The following is a 24,900-nucleotide window of genomic DNA, read 5'->3' as shown; positions in this document are numbered from 1 at the left end:
GAATGCTCACTTGAATGTTAATATATTATATTCTCTAAAAAAAAAAGACCCTGGCCAGGTGCAGTGGCTCATGCCCATAATCCCAGCACTTTGGGAGGCCAAGCCGGCGGATCACCTGAGGTCGGGAGTAGGAGACCAACCTGGCCAACGTGAAGAAACCCTGTCTCTACTAAAAATACAAAATTAGCCTGGCATGGTGGCACATGCCTGTAATCCTAGCTACTCAGGAGGCTGAGGCAGGAGAATTGCTTGAACCCAGGAGGTGGAGGTTGCGGTGAGCTGAGATCGCGGTGAGCTGAGATCGCGCCATTGTACTCCAGCCTGGGCAACAAGAGCGAAACTCCATCTCAAAAAAAAAAAAAAGAAAAAAAAAGACCCAATTATAAACTGCCTACAAGATACTCACTTCACTAGTAAGTATGCACATGCATAGACTAAAGGTGAAAGGATGGAAAAAGATATTCCATGCAAATGGAAGCCAAATGAGGACTGGAATAGCTATGCTTATATCAGATAAAATAGAATTTAAGTCTGCAAAAAGAGACAAAGAATTTCATTACATAATGATAAAGGAGTCAATTCAGCAAGAGGATATTATAAATATATATGCACCTCAAAATGCAAAAAAATTCAAAATAAATCAGAGAAGAAATTCATAATTTTATCAGATAAATTTAACAAAGGATTGAAATAAGTAAAAAGAATCAAGCAGAAATTCTGGAGCTGAAAAATGAAGTGGGCATACTGAAGACTGAAGAATGCATCAGAGTCTTTTAGTAGTAGAATTAATCAAGCAGAAGAAAGAATTAGTGAGCTTGAAAACAGGCTATTTGAAAATACACAGTCAGCTGGGCACGGTAGCTCACGCCTGTAATCCCAGCACTTTGGGAGACAAAGGTGGGTGGATCACTTGAGGTCAGTAATTCAAGACCAGCCTGGCCAACAGGGCAAAACCCCATCTCTACTAAAAATACAAAAAACAAAAAAAAAATTAGCTGGGCGTGGTGGTGTGCGTCTGTAATCCCAGGTACTCGGGAGGCTGAGGCAAGAGAATCACTTGATCCCAGGAGGCAGAGGTTGCAGTGAGCCAAGATCACACCACTGCACTCCAGCCTGGGTGACAGAGCAAGACTCCATCTCAAAAAAAAAGAAAGAAAGAAAATACACAGTCAGAGGAGACAAAAAAGAAAAAAGAATAAAACCAATGAAGCATACTTACAAAATTTAGAAAATGTCCTAAAAAGGGCAAATCTAAGAGTTATTGGCCTTAAAGAGGTAGAGAAAGAAGTAGGGGTAAAAAGTTTACTTAAAGGAATAATAACAGAGAACTTCCCAACCCTAGAGAAATATATCAATATCCAAGTACAAGAAGATTATAGAACACCAGGAAGATTTAACCCAAAGAAGACTACCTTAAAGCATTTAATAATCACACTCCCAAAGGTCAAGGATAGAGAAAGGGTCCTAAAGGCAGCAAGAGAAAATTAACAAATAACATACAATGGAGCTCCAATATATCTAGAAGCAGACTTTTTAGTGCAACCCTTACAGGCCAGGAAAGAGTGGCGTGACATTTTTAAAGAGCTTAAGGGAAAAAAAAAATCTTGTACCCTAAAATAGTATATCCAGTGAAATTATCCTCCAAACATGAAGGAGAAATACTTTTCCAGATCAAATAAATAAATAAATAAATAAATAAAATGCTGAGGAATTTAGTCAACACCAGACTTGTACTATGAGAAATGCTAAAGGGAGTATTTTAGTCTTAAAGCAAAAGATGTTAATGAGCCAAAAGAAATCATCTGAAATTACAAAACTCACTGGTAATAGTAAGTACACAGAAAAACACAGAATATCATAACACTGTAATTGTGGTGTGTAAACTATCCTTTTCTTAAGTAGAAAGACTAAACAATGAACCAATCAAAAATAACTACAACAACTTTTTAAAGACAGACATAGTACAATAAGATAGTAATATAAATAGAAATAACACAAACTTAAAAAGCAAGAGAAGGGATGAGGTTAAGACATAGAGATTTTGTTAGCTTTTTTTGCTTGTTTGTTTATTTGTTTATGCAAACAGCGTTTAGTTGTTATCAGCTTAAAATAATGGGTTATGAGATAGTATTACCTTTATACCAAAGTCAAAGACATATTAAAGAAAGAAAACTATAGGCCATTATCCTTGATGAATATGGATGCAAAAATTCTCAACAAAATACTAGCAAACCAAATTCAACAACACATTAAAAAGACCATTCATCATGATGAAATGGGATTTATCTCAGGGATGCAAAGATGCTGCAACATTTGCACATCAGTTAATGAGATACCTCATACCAACAGAATGAAGTACAAAACCATTTGATGATTTCAACTGATGCTAAAAATGTATTTGGTAAATTTCAATATTCCTTCAAATAAAAACCCTCAAAAAAACTGGGTATAGAAGGAACATACCTCAACATAATAAAAACCCTACATGACAGACCCATAGCTGGCATCATACTGAATGGGGGAAAACTAAAAGCCTTTTTTCTGAGATCAGGAACACAACAAGGATGCCCCCTTTTCTACCATTATTACATATGGTATTGGAAGTCCTAGCTAGAGCAATCGGACAAGAGAAAGATATAAAGGGCATCCAGTTTGGAAAGAAAGAAGTCAAATTGTCCTTGTGTGCAGATGAAATGATCCTATATTTGGAAAACCCTAAAGATTTAACTAAAAAACTGACAGAATTGATAAACAAATTCAGTAAAGTTGCAGGATACAAAATCAACATATAATTAGCATCATTTTCATATGCTAACAGTGAACAATCTGAAAAAGAAATTAAAAAGTAATCCCATTTAGAATAGCTGCACATAAACTTAAATACCTAGAAATTAACTTAACCAAAGAAGTGAAAGATCTCTTCAATGAAAACTACAAAACACTGATAAAAAAAAATTGAAGAGGACTCCAAAAATGGAAATATATTCCATGTTCATAGATTGGAAGAACACTAAATATTGTTAAAATGTCCATGCTACCCAAATCATTCTACAGATTCAGTGCAATCCCTATCAAAATACCAGTGATGTTCTTCACAGAAATAGAAAAAAAGTCCTAAAATTTATGTGGAACCACAAAAGACTCAGAATAGTCAAAGCTATGCTGAGCAAAAAGACCAAAACTAGAAGAATCACCTTACCTGTCTTCAAATTATACTACAGAGCTATAGTAACTAAAAGGGCATGGTACTGGCAAAAAAACAGACATCTAGACCAAAGGGACAAAACAGAGAACACAGAAACAAATTTATACACCTACAGCAAACTCATTTTTGACAAAGATACCAAGAACATACACTGGAGAAAAGACAGTCTCTTCAATAAATGGTACTTGATAAACTGGATATCCACATGCAGAAGAATGAAACTAGGCCCCTTTCTCTTGCCATATACAAAAATAAAATCAAAATGGATTCAAGACTTAAATATGAGACTTCAAACTATGAAACTGCTAAAAGAAAACATTGGAGAAACTCTCCAGGGCATTGGACTAGGTAAAGATTTCTTGAGTAATACCCCACAAGTATAGGCAACCAAAGCGAAAATGGACAAATGGAATCACATCAAGTTAAAATGCTTATGCACAGCAAAGATAACAATCAATGAAGTGAAGAGACAACCCAAAGAATGGGAGAAAATATCTGCAGAATACCCATCTAATAATGGATTAATAAATAGAATATAAAAGGAGCTCAAACAACTCTACAAGAAAAATAAATCTAATAATCCAATTTAAAAATGGGCAAAAGAAATTGTCTGAATAGACAATTCCCAAAAGAAGACATACAAATGGAAAAAAAATGAAAATATGCTAAATGTCACTGATTATCAGAGAAACTCAAATCAAAATTACAATGAAATGTCATCTCCCCCCCCCCCCAGTTAAAAGTGCTTTCATCCAAAAGTCAGGCAATAACAAATGTAGGTGAGAATATAGAGAAAAGGGAATCCTTATACACTGTTGGTGGGAATGTAAATTTGTACAACCAGTATGGAAAACAGTTTGGAGGTTCCTCAAAAAACTAAAAATAGAGCTACTATACTATCCACCTTTCCCACTACTAGGTATAAACCCAAAAGAAAGGAAATCAGTACATCAAAGAGATATCTGCACTCTCATGTTTATTGTAGCACTATTCTATTCACATTAGCCAAGATGTGGAAGCAACCCAAGTGTCCATCAACAGATGAATGAGTAAAGAAAACACAGTACACATACACAAAGGAGTATTATTTAGCCATAAAAAATGAGATCCTGTGATCTACAACAACATAGATGGAACTGGAGATTATTATGTTAAGTGAAAATAAGCTAGGCACAGAAAGACAAACTTCACATCTTATAACTTATTTGTGGGAGATAAAAATTAAAATAATTGATCTCATGTAGCTAGAGAGCAGAAGGATTTTTTCCAGAAGCTAGAAAGGGTATGGTGGGAGGGAAAGTGGGGATGGTTAATGGGTAAAAAAATATACAGAAAGAATGAATAAGACCTAGCATTGGCTAACACAACAGGGTGACTATAGTCCAAAGTAATTTAATTATATAAATTAAATACAGAAATACAAAATACAGAAAAAGCAATTCTATGAGGGATGTTTATAGCAATACACACCCATATCAAAAAACAGAAAGATCTAAAATAATCTAAGGCTGCAAGAAATTAGGCAAAAATGCAAAAGTAAACCAGAGGTTATAAGGAAGAAAATAATAAAGATCCAAACAGAAATAAATAAAACAGAGTCAAGAAAAACAATATAAAAGACTAACAAAACTAAAATGTGTTTTTTTGAAAAGATAAACAAAACAGATAAAAAGTTTAGCTGTAATAAGACAACAGAAAGAAAACCCAAATAAATTGGAAATTAAAAAGGAGACATTACTGACACAACAGAAATAGAAAGGATCATAAGAGACTTTTATGAACAATTATACATAAAAAATTAGATAACCTAAAAGAAATGCGTAATTTCCTTGATGCTTACAACCTACTCAGACTGAATTATGAAGAAATAGAAAATTTAAACAGATCAAAAACAAATAAGGAGATTGAATCAGTAATAAAAAACTCTAATCAACAAAAAGCCCAGGACCTGGTGGCTTTACTGCTGACTTTTATCAAACATTTAATGAAGAACTAAAAACAATTCTTTTCAAACTCTTCCAAAAATTTAAGAGAAGGAAAAGCTTTTTTTTTTCTCTCTCTCTCTCTTGAGATGGAGTCTCATTCTATTGTCCAGGCTGGAGTGCAGTGGTGCTATCTTGGCTCACTGCAACCTCCGCCTCCCAGATTCAAGTGATTCTCCTGCCTCAGCCTCTGGAGTAGCTGGGAATACAGGCATGTGCCACCATGCATGGCTAATTTTTTGTACTTTTAGTAGAGACAGGGTTGTGCTATGTTGGCCAGTCTGGTCTCGAACTCCTGGGATCAAGCAATCCACTTGCCTCGGCTTCCCAAAGTGCTAGAATTACAGGCATGAGCCACCATGCCTGGCCTAGAGGAAACACTTTAAAAAAAAAATTACAAGGCTAGCATCACCCTGATACTAAACATAAACATACTACAAATATAAAAATTCAGACCAATACACTTGATGAATATAGATGCAAGAATTATCAACAAAATACTAGCAAACTGAATTCAACAGCATTATTAAAAAAGATCATTCACCATGATCAAATGAAATTTATCCCAGGGATGCAAGGATGATTCAACTTATGTAAATCAGCAAATGTGGCACATCACATTGACAGAATGTAGGGCAAAAACCATATAATCATTTCAACAGATGCAGAAAAAGCATTTGACAAAATTCAATATCCTTTCATGACACAAATTCTCAACAGATTAGGTATGGAAAAAATGTACCTCAACACAATATAGGCCATAGATGACAAACCCAAAGCTAACGTTATACTCAATAGGAACACTTTGAAAGCTTTTACTCAAAGATTCAGAGCAAGACAAGGATGCTCACTCTCTTCACTCCATTCAACATAGTATTGGACATTCTAGCTAGCTAGAGCAATTAAGCAAGAAAAAAAAAAGGTGTCTAAACTGGAAAAAAAAGGTAAATTGTCCCTGTTTGCAGACTCTACACATACACAATACACATAAAAACTGTTAGAAATAATAAGCAAATTCAGTAAGGTGGTAGCATATAAAATCAGCAAACAAAAATAAACATTTTCCATTGACTAAGAGCAAACTATCTAAAAAAGAAATCAAGAAAATAATCCCATTCAAAATAGCATCAAAACATAAAACAATTAGAAATAAATTTAACCAAGCAGGTAAAATATCTCCATACTGAAAACTGTAAAACACTGATGAAAGAAATTGAAGATAGTACAAACAAATAAAACGATATCCTGTGTTCATAGCTTAGAAAAATTAATATTGTTAAATTGTCCATACAACTTGCTATTGTTTAAACATAATTTGTCCCCACCAAAATACATATTGAAGCTTGGTTCCCACTGTAACAGTACTGAGAGGAAGTGGGACCTTAATAGGCCTTTGCATCATTAGGGATCCACCCTCCTTAAGGGAGTAATGCCATCTCTCAGGAAACTATGAGTTATCACTCTTGCAAGACTAGATAAGTTACCACAAGAGTAAGTGGTTATAAAGTGAAGCCACCTGTTGGATTTGGTCTCATCTTGGCATGCTTCCAGTTGCTCTTGCATATGCTCCTGCCATGTGATGCCATCCATCTTGTAATGATGCAGTTTGAAGCCTTTGCTACATGCAGTTGCCCAACCTTGAACTTCCCTGTCTGCAGAAGCATGAGGTAAAGAAACCTATTTTCTTTGTAAATTACTCAGTCTCTGGTATTCTGTTGGAGGAATACAAAATGGACTAAAACACTCCCCAAAACAATTACAAATTCAATGCAATCCCTGTCAAAATATCAATGCCATTCTTCACAAAAATAGAAAAAAAAATCCTAAAATTTATGTGGAACCTACAAAAAACCTGAATAACCAAAGAAATGTTGAGCAAAAAATAAATAAATAAAGCTGGAGGCATCAATAATACCTGACTTGAAAATATACTACAAAGCTACAAGAACAAAAATGGCATGGTATTGGCATAAAAACAGACACAGACCAATGGAACAGAAGAGAGAACCCAGGAATAAATCCTTACATTTACAGTTGACTGACTTTCAACAAAGGTTCTAAGAACACACAATGGGAAAAGGAAAGTCTCCTTAATAAATGCTGCTGAAATAAAAAAAACAATTACATATAGAAAAATGATATTAGACCCTTATCACATACTATATATAAAAATCAACTCAAAATGGATTGAAGACTTCATTGGAAGACATGAAACTATTAGAAGAATATTAGGAGAAAAGTTCTATGACACTGGTCTGGGCAATGACTTTTTAAATATGACCCCAAAAGCACAGACAACAAAAGCAAGAATAGACCAATGGGATTACACCAAACTAAAAATCTTCTGCACAGCAAAGAAAACAATCAAGTGAAGAGACAGGACACAGAAGGGGAGAAAGTATTTGCAAACCATACATCTGACAAGGGATTAGTATCCAAAATGTATAAGGAACCCAAACAACTGAATAATAAGAAAACAATCTGCTTAAAAAATGGGCAAAGGATCTAAATAGACATATATCAAAAGAAGACATTCAAGGCCAGGCATGGTGGCTAATGCCTGTAATCACAGCACTTTGGGAGGCTGAGGCGGGCAGATCATCTGAGGTCAAGAGTTTGAGACCAGCCTGGCCAACATGGTGAAAACCTGTCTCTACTAAAAATACAAAAATTAGCCAGGCACGGTGGTGTGTGCCTGTAGTCCCAGCTACTCGGGAGACTGAAGCAGGAGAATCACTTGAACCTGGGAGGTGCAGGTTGCAGTGAGCCGAGATTGCACTACTGCACTTCAGCCTGGGCGACAGAGCTAGGCATCATCTTTAAAAAAAAAAGACATTGAAATACCCAAGAACCATATTAAATATGCTGAATGTCACTAATCAGGGAAATTTAAATCAAAGCCATAATAAGATATCTTTTTACTCCAGTTAGAATGAGTATTATATTATCAAAATGACAAAAGATACTAGCAAGACAAAAGTACTATCAAGATAATAATACTAGCAAAAGTCCTAACAAGATAATGACTGTTATCAAAAAGACAAAAGAAACTAGCAAGACAAAAGTACTAGCAAGGATGTGGGAAAAAATAAACCCTTATATACTTTTGATGGGAATGTAATTAATAAATCCATTATGAAAAAAACTTAATGGAATTACCATATGATTCAGGAATCCCACTACTTTGTAGGTATATATCCAAAGAGAATTAAATCAGTATACATATTTATTGCAGCATTACTCACAAAAGTCACAATATGGAGTCAATTAAGTGTCCATCAGTGGACAAATGGACAAAGAAAATGTGGTATGTATACACAGTGGAACACTAGTCAACCATAAAATATATGGAAACCTTGCCATTTGCTATAGCATGGATGAATTTGGAGGACATTAAGTAAAACAAGCCAAGCACAGAAATACAAATACTGCATGATCTCACTTACATGTGGAACCAAAAATGTTGATCTCACAGAACTAGAGAGCAGGGAATGGTGTTTACCAGGGGCTGGGGAGGTTAGGGAAGGAGGAGAGATGCTGGTAAAAGGATATAAAATTTCAGGGAGATAGGAGGAATAACTTCAAGAGATCTACTATATAGCATGGTGACTACAGTTAATTATATATTGTATTATTGAAAAATACTAGAAGAGTGGATATAAACTAATAGCTATGTAAGATAATGGATATGTTAATTAGCTACTTAGTCATTTTACAATGTGTATATACCCGAAAATATCATATTTTGCTCAGTAAATGCATATAATTTTTCTGTCAATTAAAAATTTTAAAAAATGTATTGAATTGCATACTTATGATTTGTGAACTTCATAGCAGGTATGACAGACTTTTACTTTTTTTTAAGTTTACATTAAAACATAACTAAACCCTATAAAAAGAAAGAAAAAAGTCCTCTATAATAGTGCCAAGTATAGTCCAGAAATTTATATTATTAATAGCAATTATATTGAATCACAATTAATACATTAATTAGTAATATAGTACAACAAATATGGTCTAAATAAATATTTTTCCATGCAACCATTTAAGCTCCATATTCAAAGAAAGTCCTCAGTAACTTCCCATTGATACAGTTACCCCACTGTAAAAGACATGCATTGTTTTTTCTAAGCATTTGACTGTTCTCTGCTAAGAGTACCCTAAATTTCATTTGTGAAATTCCCTTCCCCAATTCTCCTCCATGTGGTCTGTGCCCAGTGGTGGTATTCCCAACTCTGCAAGTGAACCCTCAATGGCTCAGCCAGTGTTTCTCTCAGGGACAATGTTCTTATTGGGGCAGAAAAATTGTTTGTTGTATGGGACTGTCCCATGCACTGTATCATGGTTAGCTTCCCTGGACCTTATAAAAGGTTTCAGTAGCCTGTAGAGGCTGAAATTTTTATTACATTTCTCCAGGAGCTCAAGGCTGCTCTTCTGTATAAGATACCAAAGACAAAAGACCAGGGATAATGTCTTATTCATTGTTATGCCACTTAAGCCTAACAGTACCTGGGACATGTTAGCTTGTCAATATTAGGTTATTTGGCATGCATTCAATAAATGTTTATTGAGCACCTCTATGTGCCAGGCATGGTCCTAGAAAATTGGGATAGACTGGTGAAGAAAACAGACCAAATCTTCTACATATTAAGTTTCACTTCTAGTGAGGGAGAAAAAGAGATGTTGAGGCCAGGTGTGGTGGCTCATACCTGTAATCTCAGCACTTTGGGAGGTTGAGGTGGGCAGATCACTTGAGATCAGGAGTTCGAGACCAGCCTGGCCAACATGGTGCAACCCCATCTCTACTAAAAATACAAAAATCAGCTGGGTGTGGTGGCACATGCCTGTAATCCCAGCTACTTGGGAGGGTGAGGCAGGAGAATCTCTTGAACTCAGGAGGCGAAGGCTGCAGTGAGCTGAGATCGAGATTGTGTCACTGCACTCCAGCCTGGGCAATAAGAGCGAAACTCTGTCTCAAAAAACAAAAACAAACAAAAAGATGTTGAACAAGTAACAAACTCAAATAGAATGAATGCAGATAGTCATAAGTGCTGTGAACTTAGGTAAATATGATAGTGTAAGAGAAATAAAATGGAAGGGGGCTGTTTGCTTTAGCGATTCTCAACCAGGGATTATTTTGTCCCTGAGGCCATTTGGTGATACCTAAAGACATTTTTAATTGTCACTAATAAGGCAGCTAGTTCACAGAGGCTAGGGATGCTAAGCATCTTACAATGCACAGGACAGCCAACCACAAAGAATTAGACAATCCAAAATCTCAATAGCGTAGAGGTTGAGAAACTCATCTTTAGATAAGAGTGATCAGGGGAGGCCTCTCTAAGGAGGTCTCATTGGAGTTAAGACTTGACTGATGATAAAGAGCCGTATGAACAAAATCTTGGAGAAACAGCATTCCAAGCAAAGAGCACAGCAAGTGCAAAAGCCCTAGGGTACAAACCAGTTAGAATGGTTTGAAAAAAATTAAGAAGGGTAAAGGAGCTAAACTTAACCAGTATGGTGGAGAAAAGCACATTCAAAATGAGGTTGGGCAGAAAGCATGGACTAGATGATCAAAGTCATGGTAAGATGTTGGAATTTTATTCTTAGCAGAAAGTGAAGCCATTGGGCGGGTGCTCACATCTGTAATCCCAGCACTTTGGGAGGTCGAGGTGGGCAGATCATGAGGTCAGGAGCTTGAGTCCAGCCTGATCAACATGGTGAAACCCTGCCTCTACTAAAAATACAAAAGCTAGCCAGGTGTGGTGGCGTGCACCTGTAATCTCAGCTATTCAGGAGGCTGAAGCAGGAGAATTGCTCGAACTTGGGAGGTGGAGGTTGCAGTGAGCCGAGATGGCACCATTGCACACCAGCCTGGGTGACAGAGCAAGACTCCATCTCAAAAAAAAAAAAAAAAGAAAAAGAGAAATTGAAGCCATTAAAATGTTTTAAGCAAGGAAATGACATAAAGAGAGTTTTAAAAATCACCCTGCCTGTTGGATGCAAAATGGCAGTTAGAGGGGCAAAGGTGAAAACAAAGGGGCAAGTAAGAAGACTATGGCTGGGGTTCTAGAGAAATAGGATGATGACCTGGAAACATTCATGCATGGAGTGGCCAGATAAAACATAGAATCCTAGTTAAATTTTGATTTCAGATAAACAACGAATAATTTTTGGTATAAAATATCCCATGCAGTATTTGGAACATACTTATACAAAAAAATTATTTGTAGTTTATCTAAAATCAAAATTTAACTGGGCTTCCTGCATTTTATTTACAAAATCTGGCAACACTATGCATGCATGAATGGACAAATATATGCATATGTAAATAGAGGATGGAACATATTTGGAAAATGAGCCGATCTGCTACATTGCCCAAGTTCAAAAATGAAAGATAAATGACTTCTATATGTAGAAGAGGAAATATGTACAAATATATATTATTTATACAGGAGATCAGATAAGTACCTAATCAATTCTGAAATTTACATCTCCTACTCATTAGTTCAAAATCTCCAACTTGCTTCAGGATATCCCTCCAGTATCTCCATGAAAACTGAAACATATTTAAGAAATGGTTCTCATTGTCCCGTAAGTCCTCAACTTTCCATTTTCTGTCCCCATCATCCTGGAATCTCAAGTACAAGATCTTGGGATAGGCTTCTTTCCATGAATTTTATTTTCATATGTGAACTAATAAACTTTGCAAATTCTGTCACTTCTTTGGAAATTTCTTTTAAATTAGACCCTCAGATCTAGTTTCCACAGATCCACTTTTGTGTAGATCTGATTCCTGCTAATTTCTCACATGATTACCAAGATCCTCTCTCTAATTCCCTGTTAGCATTATGTCATTCTCACGTTTAAATCTTCTGGTGGTTCTCAAGATTGTGCAGAATTGCAAACCGGTCCTTCTTAGGCTGTATCATGACAGCAGACATCTTTAATTTGGCTCCTGCAGTGGTTTTTAAAAAGGAGTCAATGTTTAAAATGAAGAGCATTTTCTTTAAAATCTTTGTGTCTGGATGCCTTGAAAAATCTGAAGATCTAGACACCAGATCTACATTTGCTCATGGCTGCAACAGCTGGAGTTGAATAGAAAATGTTCTCTTTAGACAGATTGTACAAGTCCTCACTTGCTTAGGTGTCTTGGCTGGAATCTGGTATTATGACTAGAATTGGATTCCACTCAAATGCCTTCCCAGCCAGCACTGGAGATCTCCAGAACTTTCCTGTTCCCCACTTCAGTACAAACTCTCAGTGAAGTCTATATCCTCAACATGCTCCTTTTTTTCCCTGCTCCCCTTGGCTTGGTCTTTCTTCCTACACCTCCAGTAGCCATGAGTACATGAATCCATATTTCCTCTTTCTCAATCCAGATTATTTTGACTTACTTTCTAAAATTGCTTTTGTATCAACATTGTTCATTACCTTGTTTTGCTTTTTGAAAGCTAACATGCATACATTCTGTAGGTGTTGTTGGGTACTTATCTCACCAAGACTACTGTCTCAGCTTCCTGAGGACAAAAGCTGTCTGGTGCTACTTCTTCCAGCAGTGCTGATCATCCAAAAATGGACTCGAAAAGTAGTTGTTGGCCAGGCGCGGTGGCTCATACCTGTAATCCCAGAGCTTTGGAAGTCCGAGGCAGGCAGATCATGAGGTCAGGAGATCGAGACCAACCTGGCTAACATGGCAAAACCCTGTCTCTACTAAAAAAAATACAAAAAATTAGCCAGGCATGGTGACATACACCTGTAGTCTCAGCTACTCTGCAGGCTGAGGCAGGAGAATCGCTTAAACCCGGGAGGCAGAGGTTGCAGTGAGCCAAGATCATGCCACTGCACTCCAGCCTGGGAGACAGAGTGAGACTCCGTCTCAAAAAAAAAAAAAAAAAAATAGTAGTTGTTGCATGAAATGACTGTTCTGCAATCTATTTGGCATACAAAGAGAAAAATGGGCTTGAATTTATTCCTTTTTCAAATGGTATACTAGTATGGTTTGAAACTTGTAATTTTCCCTGTAATCAACTAATCAAAAAAGCATGTATGAAATAGAAATTAAGCAAGTTCTTTTAACTTTTCTGTTTAAAGTAATTTGATAAAGCCCCTCTATTAAACCATTCTATCTCATTTTATTCTACAGATAAATTTGATTCTATCACCAATAAAAACTAAAACTTCCATTATTTTGTTCTTACTTCTTATGAAATTATTAAAACTCAGAGATCCAATTTTCAATCATTTTAGGAAGGCTGATTATTTAAATGTTAAAGGCTTGAAATAAATAAAGCATTCTGTGGGTTTGTATGTATCTATTAAAACATAAGGGAATAGATGAGAAGCCTGAATTCTAAGAAAAATCTTCTATGTAAGTAAAAAGCAAAATCTACATAAATGAGTACATAGAAAACAATATTTTAAGTAATTTATTATCGTCATGCACCTTTAAAAAGAACATGATTTAAAGAGAGGTTCTAAAGTCAATATTTGCTTAATCAAAAAAATCTTTCCACACAATAATTACCTTCAAAGAAAATTTTTAAAAGGTTCAAAGTCAAAAAATAATTAGTAAGAAAGTCACTCACAGTAGGGATTAGCAAACAATCTGTGTTTTCCTAAATCAGCTCCTCTTGATGTGTTGTCAGGATCATGAGGCATAAAAAATTTTAAATGGGCTTACTGCTGAGAACTCATCTATAAGGTACAACTATTTTGCAAAAAAAAAAAAAACAAAGTGTTGACCAAAGTAGCAAACATACGTGACTTAGCTGCTTCCATTACAGAGTTGGTTAGTGAAGGTGAAAATGATAATGTTACACAGAAATCTTTTAGGAAAGGCTCATGTTAATATGCTATGTGAAACTGAAAGCTGAGTATGGATTACACTCTTCATAAGTAAATATATATATATATGTCTGGATGGGGTCCTGGAAGATGCTTATTCATTAATGAATAAGAAAAAAAAATTCCTCAGTCAAATTGACTCTTAGAAGGCAGTTTAGAGGGATTTTGGAGAAAAATATTTATATAAGGATACCAGTTGCTGATTAGTTTAAATCTTAAGGTATTATATAGTAAATAAAAGTTGAAGAAAATGTGAAAAATCTCTAAACAGAGAAAATTAATTATCAACTCAAATATAAGATAGCAGCATTCAATTATCTAGGAGAGAGATTATATTGTTCATTATCCAGCACATGACTTCCTTATGTCAGATCATTTGCATAGAATCATACCATATCATACCAGTAGCACTCACAGGGGATCACAGTGAGTGTCCATGACCTCTGTCACTCTAGAAATGCCATCAGGGCAACCCCAAACAGTAACTCACTCAAGGTCACCTAATTTGTCTATGGCAGAGAAAGGGCTAGAACTTAGGCTTCCTGGGTAGAAAAAAATAATGGTATTTCTTGAATTAGCTTAACTGATGTTTTTGCCCTGATGATATCTCGCTTAGCATTGGCTTGTTGACTTCTTTTCTTGTTTAAATGAAAGGCTAAGCCAAATATTCTACCAATTCTACAAACTTTTTTTTTTTTTTAAACACAATAGAAGTTTATTTTTCTCTTGTGTAAGTAGGCAATCCATGGACTGGTGTGGCAGCTTCACAGTCCTACAGGATCTAAAAAGTTTTTTTTTAGTCCATTATGATTTATTCTCTACAATACTTCACTAAAGAGTTTGTTGATTTGCACTCAGGAGTTATATAGCTAAGAGGCAACCAAGTGTAATACAAAGCATTGGTCTGAAGTCTTTGCACTGAAGGTCATATAGTCTCTTGCTTCAGGGTATTAAAAGTGAAAATGAAAAAACCACATAGCTCCCTAGGCTCCAGAATCCCTATAGAAAATAACATCAACAGTTAGTGAAATTATAGCTGTCAACACATCATGGAAAACAGATCTTGTACAAAATATTAAAATTAAAACCCAGGACTTATTTTGTATTAATGATTTTTATTATAAACAGTAAAATATATATATACTGTCTCACCTACAAAGCTTTCATGTTGAAAGGGCCTCTAACATGAGTTATTTTAATATGATGAAGCAAAAAATTTAAGAATCTCACAGTGGAAATAATTTAATCGTGCAAACTCTAGTGATCAAAGACATACTCTTTTAATGTAAAACAAGGACAATTCATAATTACAGAGAATGTCCTAGCTCTGGGTTATTATGAGACAAGCCAAGTTTCTAGACCAAAAGGCACTCACAGCTAGGGATGAAACAAACTCCAAACCAAGCCAGAGAATTTGGGTTAGTTCCTTGAAAACAGTGGCTACTGGCCGGGCCCGGTGGCTCATGACTTGAGGTCAGGAATTCAAGACCAGCCTGGCCAACATAGTGAAACGCCATCTCTACTAAAAACAAAAAAATTAGCCAGGCATGGTGGTGTGTGCCTGTAATCCCAGCTACCTGGGAGGCTGAGGTGGGAGAACCGCTTGACCCGGAAAGCGGAGGTTGCAGTGAGCTGAGATCACACCATTGCACTACAGCTTAGGTGGCAGAGTGAGACCCTGTCTAATAAATAAATAAATAAATAAATAAATAAGTAAATAAAAGAAAACAGTGGCTACCTACTCTCCAGCTTCAGCAGCCCAAGAACAAAGGAAACAGCAGAAAACATTCCCTTTTCTTTAAACCCACCACTCACACTGCGGGTAGTGGGCACCCTCATCAGTGCCTTCGTCAAGTGTGTGGAAGGCAATTCAGCTTCAGCTGGGAGCTTCATCTCCACATGGAAAACTGCCACGTGGATGACCCAAACTTGGCATTTTTCCTGAGACCCACCAGCCACACATTTTTATGAGGCAACCTTGACCATACACTTCCAGACTGCTTCCTGACTAGGCCCTGTTCAGGATGGATACTGACAGTGCTCATTCCTCATGGAGCCAAATAGTTTTCCTTGGTTTACTCCTGAGTCCTCTTGACAAGGAAAGAGGAACTGAAGCATTTCCATTGCTGGACTTGTGTGGGAGGATAAGGGAATGTGCGGGGAGGAAGGCTTCTTCACTCCAAAAACCAGAGTCCACTTTGGTGCTGCACTTAACCAGCCCGATTCTTGGGCACTGAATTTCTTTCACCACCACTTGGCATTTTAAATTTTCTATTCATTTTCTTAAATACTAGGTATCCTACTCCATGGTCAATAAAACGTAATTCAAAAGATCTATACAGTCTTCCACAATGGTTGAACTAATTTACTCTCCCACCAACAGTGTAAAAGCGTTCTTATTTCTCCACATCCTCTCCAGCATCTGTTGTTTCCTGACTTTTTAATGATCGCCATTCTAACTGGCGTGAAATGGTATCTCATTGTGGTTTTGATTTGCATTTCTCTAATGACCAGTGATGATGAGCTTTTTTTCATGTTTGTTGGCTGCATAAATGTCTTCTTTTGAGAAGTGTCTGTTCATATCCTTTGCCCATGTTTTGATGGAGTTTTTTTTTTCATGTAAATTTGTTTCAGTTCCTTGTAGATACTGTATATTAACCCTTTGTCAGATGGATAGGCGATTCCTCAAGAATCTGGAACCAGAAATACCATTTGACCCAGCAATCCCATTACTGGGTATATATATATCCAAAGGATTATAAATCATTCTACTATAAAGACACATGCACACATATGTTTATTGCAGCACTATTCACAACAGCAAAGACTTGGAACCAACCTAAATCCCCATCAAGGATAGACTGGATAAAGAAAATGTGGCACATATACACCATGGAATACTATGCAGCCATATAAAGGATGAGTTCATGTCCTTTGCAGGGACATGGATGAAGCTGGAAGCCATCATTCTCAGCAAACTAACACAGGAACAGAAAACCAAACACTGTATGTTCTCATTCATAAGTGGGAGTTCAACAATGAGAACACATGGACACAGGGAGGAGAACATCACACACCAGGGCCTGTCAGGGGTTGGAGGCTAGGGGAAAGATAGCATTAGGAGAAATACCAAATGTAGATGACGGGTTGATGGGTGCAGCAAACCACCATGGCATGTGTATACTGATGTAACAAACCTGCATGTTCTGCACATGTATCCCAGAACTTAAAGTATAATAAGAAAACAAATAAAAGAAAAAATATCTATACATTGGGAAAGATAAATAGAGCAACTTTTTTTTTTTTTTTCTTTTTTTTGAGACAGAGTCTCACTCTGTTTCCCAGACTGGAGTGCAGTGGCGCGATCTCAGCTCACTGCAACCTTTGCCTCCTGGGTTCAAGTGATTCTCCTGCTTCAGGCTCCCGAGTAGCTGGGATTACAGGCGCATGTCACCATGCCTGGCTAATTTTTTATATTTTTAGTAGAGATGGGAGTGTCACAATGTTGGCCAGGCTGGTCTCCAACTCCTGACCTCAGGTGATCTGCCTGCCTTGGCCTCCCAAAGTGCTGGGATTACAGGCATGAGCCACTGCACCTGGCCCAACATTTCTACAAGAAAAAAATCAGCTTAAGGAGCATGGCACTGTAAATTCTTGCGTGGCCAATATCACTAAGCGTGCATGCTCAAGGGTGAAAGTTTAGCAATATTTTTTTGCTTTCTTTATTCTTTGAAATTAAACAAAACTTTTGACCTAGAACACTTGCACAGTAATGAGTGTAGCCCTATATAATTCTTCAAATTGGAGGTGGGTGGCTTAGTCCAGAGCTGATCACCCTGACATCAATCCATGACACCTAAGAGTAATTGTTGCCCCATCTGTTTTTAACAAGACATTTATTCTCAGCAGCAGGAAGTCATAAAAACAATCCTTCCATCTTCATTTACATTGTCAAGGGAAACGTGGCAGGCTGCGGGAACCCAGTACAGCAGTGAGGGGGCTGTGGCCTGTGCACCCTGTCATCACATTTCCCTTGCACATCCCAGGTCCTCTCAAGCAGCACAGGACAGTGCCAAGCAAACCAACACACCCTCGCCCGTTCCCTTCCAGAAACTTGACGGCGATGCCTAGAACAGTACACGTGTTCTTTCTCACATGTGCCCCCGCTCCCTCTCCCCCATTCCTGGCAGGAGAAAATGCAAAAGCTCTTCTGACTTGAATATCTGCCCATTTCGGGAAGCCACACCATCACCACATCAACTTTTAAAAATAATTAAATCAAAACACTGTGTTCACTGGCGTGGCACCCAATCCACTTGACGAGTTTTCTGAGATGTTGTTGAAAACCAGTGTCAGGTCCTTGGGATCACTTCTTCCCACTGGCCACTTCTGTGCATCATTTAGCAGTGCCTTTGTGACAATGTTTTCAAAGCATCTTCCAAGTTCCCTAGTTCTATGAACTTTGCCACCAAACAAGTGAAGAACAAGCAAGGCGAGAAGAAAACTTGCTGACAGAAACATGGAAATCAGCAACAATAAAAAGGGGAAATACGTCACATGAAAGTTGGAATTGCCTAGATTAAAACAAGCTATTTGGAAATTTGCCCTGGTGGGGTGAAGATTCCAAACCTGTTAGGCGAGCTAAAGATCTGCCTTGTGAAATTACACAGCTATGTTGTAAAGTCCTGAAAGGACTGAAACATCAACAGTCTTCCTACTTCTACAGGCAAACTAGAAAAAAGGACTCCCCTGCTTACTGATCCCTCAAGATGTCTGCCTGAAAAGAAAACCAGCTCAGAGACCCTGCATGCTCTCCTATGATGTGTCCTCCTAAAGCCTAACTCAACTGCTTATTTGCCCATCTATGTTTCTGAGAACATAGGTCCAACTATAGGCACTGCTACCAGTAGGTGAGCGAGGTAGATGAGTGGTAGGGAGGAGGCCTCTCCTTTCACACCTTGTGCAGTGGTGACATCACACCTTCCCATGGGTATCTTCATTCCATTCTTCAGCAGGCTATGCCACTGACGTCTATTCAGTAATCAGGAGGCTCGGTGCAGGAAGAGTGCCAGAAAACCCAACTAAGAGTGGGATGAAAATGAAAATATCCATGGCTTGCCAAGCAATGAGATCTGCAACGCCATCCAAAAGGCTTCTGATCTTGATGGGGGTCTCCATCCAGAAGTCTTGAATAACTTGTAATCCCCTCATCCAACCCTGATGTGGCATCCACTTATGTAACATCAGGGTTATATTCAACTCTTGGTATGCAATAAACTGGAAGTCTAAAAACAGGAATTTGAAACAACCTAAAACTGTTTCTTGTTGGTCTCCATTGCCCAGACTACCAGGGGAATACACCTACTTGATCTGGGGCAGCTGCAGGAGTGTGTGTGTGTTCAACCCTCGTGGATCATCAATTCCAGCTTCAGAGTGTGGCCAAACCCATGTGGCAAATACCAGACAAGGCTCTTCTGAACTCACACAGTAATTCCCACTAGTCAGGGAGGAGCCCCAGTCCACCAGAACCTCATATAAGGGAAGGCTGAGATAAGGCTTGGGCCCCTCAAGTTCTGTTTCATTCAACGTAACCTACCACCCCTCAGTTAAGGGGAGGCAGACTTGGCAACAGAAGCTGAAAATGGTGCCATAATAGAAGTAACTGGACCAGGAAGAGGAGGCACCTGCTCCAGTGATGTCACAGCCATTGGTGCCCACAGGGGAGTGGGACTGGTCATGCAGCCATGTGTCAGGAGTAATGATTGTAGGGGGCGGGGCATGAAGAGTATGGTTCTGGAAACAGTGCTGTCAATAAGCAATATACTCTGCAAAACTGATTGTCACCTTCTCACTTTAGTAACTGGTGAGTTTGACCATTTTTCCAAATTCACTGGTAATTGGATCCTTAAAGCTACCTTTCCTGAGCAAGGACTCAGGTGAAAATGAGGCTGTACATTTGATGCCTTTTTCCTTAATGAATTCAGTTTAAATCCCATGGACCCCTATCTCCCAGTCCAGGTAATCACTAGCATCCTCAAAGTTAGTATGGAGGGAGACAGAGCAGAAAAGCTTACGCAGCCCCTCTCAGATTGGAGGAGATATCAGCTGTCCTTAAATGCAATGGCTAACGTATTCCCTGAGACCTGAATAAAGATTCATGGCTGAGAAGGTCCCAATGCAGCCATGAAGCCACTTGTCCCTCCCTGTCTTCCATGTCACAAAGAGCAGACAGGGGTCATTGGTGAATCTAGGAAGTCATGGCTGTGGAAAGCCATAGAGCTGACAGTGGAGTTTGGTAAAGCAGTAGCAGCACATCTGTGCAGTCACCTCCGGATTCTTTGTGGAGCTGCCATTCCATTAGACTTGGGGAGAGGGCTCAGTGCTCCTGATGCTGGATTCATTCGTGTGATGGGAGCACTTCCAGGTCCCAGAGTTAAGTCCAACACACTCTCCTATCTGCTGCTGCTGTCTACATGCTGGCAGTTTTGAAGAGGTCCTGACCTAGGGCTGGAGACGGCTGTGGACTCATTCTTGTGACTGTGTGTTTCACTTCCAGATAATTTGGGCTTCTTGCTCTCACAACAGCCTGCTGCCAACTTGGACTCCAGTGGAGGATGTATTTTTCCTATCCTGATTGGGTGCTCAAGTTCTAGAATTCTGCAGACCCTGAAATCAGAAAGTTTGTATTGCCAGAGGAACAGCTACAACAGAGGAGGGGAGCTATTTTATTTCTGAAATGAGACTTCTTCCTTCCAATTCCATTCCTTCTTCCTGTATCTTTTCTCTTGGCCCAGATGCTCTTGCAGGGACAGGACCTCTCGTGCTCTGCCTCCGCTTTCTGCTTCATGGAGTCATGCATCTGGCTGTGGGCTCCTGAGAAAAGTAGGCCCATAGGCCCAAAAGTTTTGAGAGAGCATAAAAAGGCATACGTACCTCTTTACCTAAAATAAAAGTTAAAAGAAAAAAATAAAAGGTACTTTAGTCAGGAACATAAAACACTATTTTCATTAAGAGTAGACAGGGAGATATCGCACAGGAAATAGAAATAAGAAAAGAACTCTAAGACATTCTAATTTTTAACCTGAACTTAATGTCTACCAGCCAAGAAGGTCCGGAGAGGTGAGGCAGCTTGCTCAATGTTACACATCTAGTCGTTAGTAGAAATGGGATTAGAATCCACTTAGTCTAAGTTCTTTTCTCTGCACCATGTCCTTGAGTTAGGGTGAGGATTCATTCTAACACTGAAAATGAATTGTTCATTGAATAGGATAACTATCATATGAAATATAAATGCAAACACCATACTCTGAAGTCTGACGTACATGAATGATTTGGGGATTATTCAGTGTTATGCAATGTGCCTATCATTGCTTCTTGCAATTAGAATGGATAAGGTATAGTTCACTGGGACACTTTTCCAATATGCATCTTGGAAGTTGAACAGTCAATGTGTTAGAATATTGCCCTTGTGTCTTGAATGCAATAGCTCATTGCAGGCAGAGACCCAGGCAGCACCAACAGTTTAGGCTTTAGAGTTAAAAGTTGTTTCAAGCATTAGATGAACTAGTTCATTAAAGATTTATTGATTCAGAATATTCGGGAGGAATGGAGTATGAAGTAAGGACAAGTGAATTGGCAAAAAAAAAAAAAAAAAAGTCCACAATAAAATACTTTTGAAGAAATACAAATCAATTATTTTGAAGTAAAATAAGAAAAAGCAACCACTAAAATACTGCCAGATATATCTACTGTAGGGCCTATTTTAATAACTGAATAATTTATCTGTAATTAGCAAATTGTTTATATGCAAATGGCGTTGGAAAGCATTTGAAAATATTTTAGCACATTAAAAATGTGCTATTGAATCTCATTTATTTCAAACTTGGCATGCCAAACTTTTCTCTCCAGAGAGTAGAGATGTAAAATATAGTCTAGTTCTACTTAAATGATCAGAAAGTCTCATAGCAATAATGCTGTTCCTACTATAAGCAGTGATAATGATAGTAATAATAATTCATTTTCACTACTCACAGAGAGTCCATAACTATTTTCTAGTTTGTGTCCCAACATATCTCTGTGTGGTGAGGACAAATAGAGGTTAAGGGACACGCCCAAGATCTATTAACAGCAGAAATTAAATTATCGAGCCTAGAACCCAGGTCTTCTGTTTCTCTGCTTTGTACCCTTCCACTCCTCTACAAGGCTTTCTAGGATGGAGCACAGTCTTCTGGCTTAGGCTAGATGAGCTCTAATGTCATTTTGCATTGCCAAGGTCTCTATTTCTATGACTTTACGCACACTCTGACCTTAAAGCACACGATGCATGGTACACGTATGTGCAATGGGGACTTAAACTTGCTGGATTTCAGGAACTCGGGATTTCCCTTCAGTGTGTTGTTTTCAGCATTTCATGGATCAGTACATGTGAATCCTTCTTGTTAGGAGGTAGGCATAAATATACAAACTATCTTTGACTCTTTTTCCTAAACACTAGGTTTAATTTGTAAAGGAAACTGAGTCAACTATCCCTAAACCATTATAATGTCAAGGAAAAATGATAGCTCCTTATCTACAATTAACATGACTAAGACCTAGACTCATGGGTAATCTTCTCTTCTCAAGCAACAATTACTGCAAGACTAGCTTTGGCAAGGATAGCAGAGACTCCAAAAGAATCTTGGAGATTAATTTGTTATACAGAGAAACATATGCATGATAAGGAAAAGTCTTTATGCTGTTAACTTAATAAAGAGGAACCTGACACAGATAAACATGCATTTATTGTTCAATAAGAGTCCATTTCACCTTATTTTATTGCTGTTTGCTTGCTGATATTGTTTATCATTGACCTTATTTATATTGACATAGATACAATCTTAAATAGTGCTCAGTTTGAAGTTACCTAGCAGTGAAATGTAGCCTTTTGCCCTTTCTATACGACAAAAAACCAACATGTTCCACTGATTTGCATGCACATGCAGGATGGTCTGGCCATAGCAGATTACGATGAACAGACCAACAAATAACTGATCAATAAGCAGAGTTGACCAACATGCCTGGAGAGGAAGAAAGAAGCCTTTAACTATAAATCATGCTGTGAATAGAGTAAGTGAACATTCATTGAATTGTTCCATCGGTCTTTTATCATCTAGATTTTTCAGCTTAATTTCTCACCATGCACATCTCTACCCTAGACCTCCTGAACTACATTCTCACAGATGCTTCACCAATAACTTTCTTAACATGATTACCACTATGAATAATCTTTTCTGGCCCAAAACACTCCCATCCTTCCTTCTCTCATCCACACACAGAATTCTGCTCATATTTAAAGATCCAGCTTATATGTTACATCCTCAGAGAAACCTCAAGCAACCGTACCCTCCTCTATATTCAATAGTACTTTGGTCAAACCATTACTATAGTACTTACCATAATGTGTCATAATTACTTGACTAGCTAGTTCACGCATTAGACTATACATTCCTCATGGGCAGAGTCACTGTGTTATTCCTTGTCATATTTCTGCTACTCTTTGGTCACCTGTACTTTACTTTTTACCCCTGCCAACATGCTTTCCACATCTTGCCCCCCGTTGGGTATAAAGTAGGTGTTCTATAAATGCTTCTAGAATGAACCACAGTGGGAGTGGCCAATGGACAGCCAGGAGGCAAGGGGTGCATAGATTTGTGTATGATGAAAACTCTTTTAACATCATGTGTAGACCCAAAGTCTCAACTCCCTGACCTGTAATTTAGGCTGCAAACCAGAGTGCCTGCAGCTTTGTTTATCCTTTTAATGTGCAGCACCCTGAGATTTCAATGTCGCATTAATCTGGGATATTATTTCCACCAGCACTTCTGATGGAAGCTATAAGTTATATTACCAAAAAACCTTTCTGTGGCTTAATATTCAGAGGTGTGGGAATACAGATGATATTAAACATTAAGTTGGCAAAGAGGTATGAGCAAAGAAACTGTATGGTATAAAAATGTAGGCCCCAAATTAAGACTATAACATTTCACAATTAAATCAGGATGAAATGAACAAGTATGATAGGTTGTGCATTAATCAGAAAGGATATAAACCAAACCAGACACATCTATCACTTAAAAAATCCTCAACTCCCTAATGTGCCTGTAATTATTAATTATTTATAAACAACACTGGAAGTGTTGACATTGTACATTCCTTATAGGAATGAAACATAAAATAATAATGTCTCAGTTTTATACATCCCTTCAAGTTAATGATGCAGTTTTAAAGGATCCTGTGAAGTTTTAGGTGAGCAGGCATTGATGAACACACAGAAATGGCAGCTGTTTTGTTGAGGTCTCAGTCTCCTCTTTCCATTTAATACTCTTTTTGACAACCCTGTAGAGAGACAGTATGAAGTGGCCAACACAGCCCTGAGATCTAATATTGAAATGCCCCAAACTTGCTGAGTGACTCTGAGCAGGGTTTACATTTCTCTGCACCCCACATTCCCTATTTAAAGAAATGGGCTAGACAAATTGGTCTTTATTTCCTTTCAGCTAGAGTATTCAACCATTTCTATTTCGAAGGTTTATTTTATTTGTTTTCCCAGATCTTACCACTTACTCAGAGGAAAATGTGGGTGTTATGAAAAAAAAAAGATTTTCAATTTTTAACATATTTAATAACTGCAAGTCAGTTTTTTTTCTTTTCATGTTCACCAGTTGTTATCCTTCCAGCCTCAAGTAATAGAAAGTTTAACCTCATGGGAAAGTATTTTCTCATATAATAGGATATGGACAGAATGCATGGGCTGAGGGCTGGATCAATGATAGTACTAAGGACCCAGGCTCTTTCCATCTCTCTGCTCTGCTATCTTTGGCGTCAGTCTCC

The 24,900-nt window shown here is 37.9% G+C and overlaps 1 protein-coding gene and 1 pseudogene across 1 annotated transcript in view; both read right to left on the bottom strand.

The window, feature by feature from the left end:
- The window catches only part of HS6ST3 (heparan sulfate 6-O-sulfotransferase 3), a 742,437-nt gene that overhangs the window by 245,860 nt on the left and 471,677 nt on the right, over positions 1-24,900 (bottom strand). The gene's annotated exons all lie outside the window — the stretch shown is intronic.
- LOC106635441 (AMMECR1-like protein) lies at positions 19,781-21,982 on the bottom strand (annotated as a pseudogene).

This window comes from Pan paniscus, chromosome 14 (assembly GCF_029289425.2).
Source record: "Pan paniscus chromosome 14, NHGRI_mPanPan1-v2.0_pri, whole genome shotgun sequence".
Lineage (NCBI taxonomy): Eukaryota > Metazoa > Chordata > Mammalia > Primates > Hominidae > Pan > Pan paniscus.
The sequence above is the reverse complement of the archived record's forward strand: the minus strand, read 5'-3'. Positions and strand labels throughout refer to the sequence as shown.